The sequence below is a fragment of the Pecten maximus genome, chromosome 17 (assembly GCF_902652985.1).
Source record: "Pecten maximus chromosome 17, xPecMax1.1, whole genome shotgun sequence".
In the NCBI taxonomy this organism is placed as follows: Eukaryota; Metazoa; Mollusca; class Bivalvia; order Pectinida; family Pectinidae; genus Pecten; species Pecten maximus.
In genome coordinates, this window is record NC_047031.1 from 3,029,957 (window position 1) to 3,036,588 (window position 6,632).

A 6,632-nucleotide genomic window follows, 5' to 3' on the forward strand; every position below is an offset into this window, starting at 1 on the left:
TGCCATTAATGTAAGACTGTTGAGGCGTTTCTGATTTGGTCACTGGTCAGCCATTCCAAGGCCTCCCTCCCACGCAAAAGGTCATCGTTGTAGGCGGACATCAATGTTACTGTAGAGTTCTCTGGTGATTTTCTTTCGCACGGTAACATCTTATCGGACATTAAATGATATCTACTTCAAACGGATGCTTCTTGTGAAACCACGACTCCAATTGACAGTTTAATTTGTTTAGGTGAGGTTGGTAATCGATCAAATCTGAAAACTATTTTGTTCTCAGACACACCAAAAACCATCAATTTTGGATTCTTCGGAATATTTGTATCGCCCTCAACAAAAATATATATGCATACATATATATCAAGGCAAATAGTGTTGTCTCAGGATATCGCAAACCGTGTGTCGTGATACTTGTAATTAAACAACAGAGGTTAAATGAAAAAAAAATCACGAAACGTCAAAACTCATTTAGAAATCGGGGTACAAGAGGGGAAATTTCGAAATTTGGCATGTTGCTTCATATTTTTTTCCGATTCCGATATGAAGATCAGTTGTTTTTGTAAAAGCTAAACGCATTTATTCACCCCTGAGTATTAAGTTATGATCTATTTCAAGGTATGGAGGCCAGTTCATTTTTTTCCTATTTAAGAATAATAATTGGTTCACATAAACTCAATACCGTCCAAATAGTCGGTGGTTCCCTATCGTTAAAGGTTGATAAATCATTGAATGTACCTCATTAGCAAATAATAAGTAATTTATCTTTCCTTCTTTTCATATTGTTTAGGTATATTGTATTAACCTCCAATTTCGGTTAATAAACCACGACACTAACCTAAAAAGAAGCTTTTTCGCATTTATTCATTTCCACGAAATTTTCATTCAGCTTGCTAATCGAAAATAAAGATAACGGTATCGTATTGTCTCAAGTCCAGTTACACAGTTCCATGTATTGTCCTTCATTATACTTGAAGGTTGATAAACCAAAGTATTAACCTCGAAGGAAATAGTATTTGTTTCATATTTTCTCCTTTCCGCCCAAAAATTCCGTTACAACTTCATTTTAAGCTTATAAACCATAACAAAGATGCAAAGAAAATTAAGACATTATAAAACGGACATGTTAATAATTAATGAGGATATTTGATATAAAGACGCTTACGATCTCGAAACACCTGGTCCCAGTTCCATGAACGTGCCTTTGCTTAAGTTTTTATTTTTCACTGAGAAAAATTATCGTATTTAAGGTCAATAAATATTGGCGAAGGAATTTATATTCTGTAATGCGCTCCTATTTGATAAATAAATGCAAAAAAAATATAAAAATAATAGTGTTTGCTCTATTCCACTCATATACCCAGTTACTTAACTAGCAATTGATAACCTTTTTTCCTTGAAAACACAAATTATCTACTTCAAAAGAGAATGATTTCTCATTTTTGCACAAATACTCTTTGCTTTACGTTTAAATAACATGACATTTACCTCAATAGTTAATAATTAATCAAACAATCAATAAATATACCGAAAGCTTCATTTAAAATATAGACTCAGAGCACGCTCGAATTTAGTCGGGATACCATTAAATGGACATTCGATCACTTTTAAATAAAGTTTAGGTCGTCAAAATTAAACTTTCTGGAAAATACGTATTTTTTCCAAATAGTAAAAGTTATAATATTTACATTACCACGACAGTTTTTCTCTCAAGGTAAATCAAAGTTCTTCGAGTATTAAGACCTGAAAATTCTTAATTCGACCCGAAGTATCACTAATTACCGCAAAAACATAAGTTATTTGTATACGATACGCATTTTTCTTGTGCATTTCAGCATTAATGACATTACATGTAGGCACAAACACTCATAAAATCATCGTTCTGATGTAGATTTCATCAGCATGCATGTTTCTGATGTGCGAATAAGGGAATGTCCCTTTAATCATTTACCATATTAAATCTTAAAGATGAAATTAGAAGCTCAAACTGTTTGAGGCTGTTGTTAGCTATATACCTTTTTATATTGTATATAGATATCCAACAGCTTTTAATTGTTTTCAATCGAAAGTTAAAATCTATGTTTAGGCCTGTTAGCCAGATCATTAATCCCATTTAAGAATCGGTTCACATATTCCCATTTCCAACTTCAGTGGTAGGAAAGTGTCGTTAAGGAATATATATTTTTATAGATATAATAGAAAGATGTATAACAATAAATAAGACTAGATTATGTGTATTGAATAATCAAGCAATCTAGAAAAGTCCAACAAAGGGTCTAACTTCGTTAAGGTGGCTTCTGTGGGACATCTTACACGTGGGCGGAGAGAAGTGACGTAATGACCGAGAAATCAAACGTCGCGCGCGCGCCAGTTCACATTGGAGACAGCAACACCATGAGACTTAAGAGACCAACTAGTGTTACACACAAGATTCTATTTTAGAATCAAGGACAACTCCCACGCCTGGGTCATGGGTCAGTTTTGTTTACTGGTTTTGTTTACAGTTTTGTTTACTGGTTTTGTTTACAGTTTTGTTTACTGGTTTTGTTTACTGGTTTTTGCGTCTACTTTCACGGCGGTTTTTGTGTTCAGGCGAGAGATGCAGTTTGATGAAAACTGTGGGAATTTGTTAGGGTTTGGTTTGGTTTGTTTTTGTTTAACGTCCTATTAACAGCCAGTGTCATTTAAGGACGTGCCAGTTTTGGAGGTGGAGGAAAGCCGGAGTACCCGGAGAAAAACCACCGGCCTACAGTCAGTACCTGGCAACTGCCCCACGTAGGTTTCGAACTCGCAACCCAGTGGTGGAGGGCTAGTGATAAAGTGTCGGGACACCTTAACCACTCGGCCACCGCGGCCCCTTAAGGGTCGACATCATGACTTTCTATAAAAATACCATATCTGCTTGTACTTCTTCTGTTACAATAGTTTGTAATACTTTTCATATGAAATAAAAACAAATGTAAAACTATTTTACAATTAATTAAGGTATATATAGAAACTATTAAAAAAGTTCAATAACCTCTGGCTGAAATGCAAAGTGATTATTCTATCAAGTTCAAGTTCTGTATTAACTTTGATTCTTCCGACTCATCATTATCCTATACATACATAAAATAAATATTTTCCATGACATTGACAACATAGAAAAACATAAATTCGTGCCAGAGATAATATGTTCATTCATGCTAACGCAGCTAATGTTGAAGATATGTAGTGCCTTTGAGAACATGAGAACAAAGATGATAAGATATTTAAATAAGGAATAAAAGAGTAAAAAGAAGCGAAAATCAAACGTTTTGACAAAAGAAACACTTTCAGCAGTGGATGATAAAAAAAGTTCTCAAATGACATTAAAAATACAAAAAATATAAAAGTCATTAAAAAAAGGGGGGGGGGGGGGGGGGGGTCATAATGATAATCCACATTCCATCAATTCCACTTCCGGTGCAACAGTGTCTCGTCCTGGATGTCTTCCTGACTTACTTTCCCTGACTTATTGTATTGTAGTGATTATGACAGTAAAACGTAGTGACTAGTACTGCTAGACTGTATAGAAGCCAAGGTTTTCCGCGTGGCGTGACATTAATGGGGGACCGTCTAGACTGCTATTTATGTATGTGTGATAATGGGTTATAAACCAAAGCGGTTGGATCCTATTATCATTGATGCCAATGTTACTGCTAGAATATGTCACCGTTTTCTTTATATTTTTATATTTATTTATTTACTTGTTGTTTTTTTCCCCTCAAACTATAATTTGTATAGACATGTAGTAGATAATATATCACTACGACATTATTTAAGTAAATATATAACAAAACGCAATAGAATTGATTTTAGTAGATTACGTCTCTCAGCACATACTCTGTACATTGAAACTGGTCGATATCAAAATATTGCAAGAAATGAACGTTTGTGTAAAGTTTGCCACTCTGGTGACATAGAAGATGAATATCACTTCCTCTTCATTTGTCCTAACTTTCAAGCCTTAAGATCAAGATGCATTAAGACGTATTATTGGAAAAAAACCATCAGTATTTAAGATGTTACAATTAATTAGTACAACTAACTTTACAGATTTAACAATGTTATGTAAATATGTGTATGATGCCACACAATTAAGGAAAAACTTGATATAATTTTTTTGGGGGGGGGGGGGGGGGGGGGGGAAACAACAACAACAATTTCACAGATGTCCATTCTCTATAGGTATTGTTACGTCACTGCTATATTGCTGTGACCGCCAATGTATTGTAATTTATATATTTTACATGTACTGATGAGCTGTAAAGCTTAAAGTCAATAAAATGAATTGAATTGAAAATTAATATACTACACATTTATGTTAAAATATGAATTAATCTACAATAGCCAAGCCAGGAAAAATACACGTATTTAGTATAAAAAATGAAATTGCCTTATGCACCGCATTCGCTGTACAACAACCCAGAAATTTGAATCGCAAGATTGGCCTCAGGTCGCAAAAGGAGGGATACTTAACAAAACATTAGGTGATTTCTGACCATATAATACTGACATTCATGTTAAAGATAACCTGTGTCAATGCTTTATATTTGGACAACTTATTTGCAATAAGATTTGTTAGTTTGCCGACAAACGAGTGAATGAAACGTGACTTGCGGTGTAGAAGTGTACGTATGACGTCATCAACTGTCCAAGTATTGTCAGTTCTCGCTGTGAGCACACGGGCTGGTAGGAATTCCCAACTCGACTGTCCATACACATGTGTAATATATAGGAGCCCCGTTTTATTGGTACGCACGCATTCATTACCGCGAACGTTACAATCGAATGACAAATTAATTTCTCTGAATGAGAGGTATTTGAGCCAAAACACCCATTACAAAGCTTCGTTACGATATTGTTGTTTGCGTGACTATGACGTAATCTGCTTTTACATGCGCACGTGCATTCGTTCTTGACAACAAAACTCACTACGTGTAGACTAGTAATCAGTCATTGTATTAAATTTTACAGACGTGAAATTTTGAAAATAAATACTCTCATATACGTGTATATATTATAATTATTCAAAACAAATTTAAATTTTCGTCTTATAACTAAATATAGAAGTTGGTAGACATCGTAATATTACGGAAAGCCAGAAGTATTTTCAGACATAAAAACGAACGCTGATAACCAACAAGTAAGTACGTTTGTTGAAAGGCTTGAACAAATTATAAAGAGTGTATGAGATTTGTTGTGTTCCGCCATATATAATATTTGCTGTTTATGTTTGACCTCTTGTAACACACGTGTGTGTGTCTGAATGATCAATAAAAATCTGAAATATAAATCAAAATAACACTAGAAAAATAAATAAATAAATAAACAAAGTGTAAAGCATGACGTTTGAATAATGAAGTCTAAAGATATTAAATAACTGATAGATACGGGCAAGAGACAATATTCTCGGAGAGCGTTACTACGTTAATGAAATTCTTTTTACATTACAGCCGCTTTAAAATATTTGGCCTTTTTTAAAGTTCTTTTTGTATTTTGTTTGTCAAGTAACTTTATCAATTTTTAAAAACTGGCTTTTTGAAATAGTATCTTTTTAAAAATGTATTGCGTATATCAAAATAACATGAGCATTTAAGATTAAAATGAAATCTATCTTTGACATCAATTTAGATTACATACAGTTCAAATGTTCACGTGTCTGAATATTTATATAACGACCTTTCGCTACATTTAAATCGTGACCTGACCGCCGAATTTTAATCATTTCTTTATAGTAACCTTTCCCTAATGGTTTTCTCAAACAACCCCGAATACCAAATTCATTGTTAAGACATTTATAAACAAATCCATTTGACGATGTTCTAATTTGTTTTATGCAATATACAAATATAAAAGTGTAGCGGGACTGGACTGGGTCGATCAGCGGTGTCCAGGTAGCTCAATTGGTAAAGCACCCGACTAGTGATCGGAGGTCCCGGGTTCGAACCCCGGTCTGGCCGCTACATTTTCTTCTCTCCCGTTACAAAGGTTAAAAACCACCAATAGTTAATCAGGCAAGTTCACCCCCTCACCCCCCCCCCCCCCCCCCCCTATAAATATATAAACAGTAGAAGTATCAAAATTAACGATTCTATTCTATTTTTAATCAAATTTTTTTTTCACATTTTGTTTTATTGCTGATCTTGTCCATTTCAGTATTGTAAATTTCAATTGAAGGGAAGTGGTTTAACATAAATTCCTGTTCAGTCCTGAAGAAATATCTGTTGTACTTTGTCTTGTCTGTATGAAACGAAATAAAGTTCAAGTTTCGATTCCCCATTCAGGCAGGAAAAGGTACCTGGGGATCATGTGCTCAAACATTTTGGTTTTCTTGGGTAAGTTGTTTCCTCCGACATACAAAAGATCTGTTTTAATCCGCGCCAACAAGAGTGGCTAGCTGATATAAATTGCTTCGAAACTGTAGTAAAATAAGTCTGAGTTTGTACCTGTCTTATAGCGATAGTATATACCATAGATATGTAGATATGTACAGGATTCCCTAGTATTTCATTTTTGATTTGTTTTTTTTTCGTGAAAAATAATTATAATAATAGCAAAAAATAAAAATAAAAATAAATAAATAGATAAAAAAATATTTAAAAAAAACCACAAAA

At 33.9% G+C, this 6,632-nt stretch overlaps 1 non-coding gene across 1 annotated transcript; it reads left to right on the top strand.

Moving 5' to 3' along the window:
* Positions 1-5,906: 5,906 nt before the first annotated feature.
* On the top strand, positions 5,907-5,978 carry Trnat-agu. Its single transcript has one exon. It is a non-coding gene; the product is annotated as a tRNA-Thr (tRNA).
* Positions 5,979-6,632: the final 654 nt, after the last annotated feature.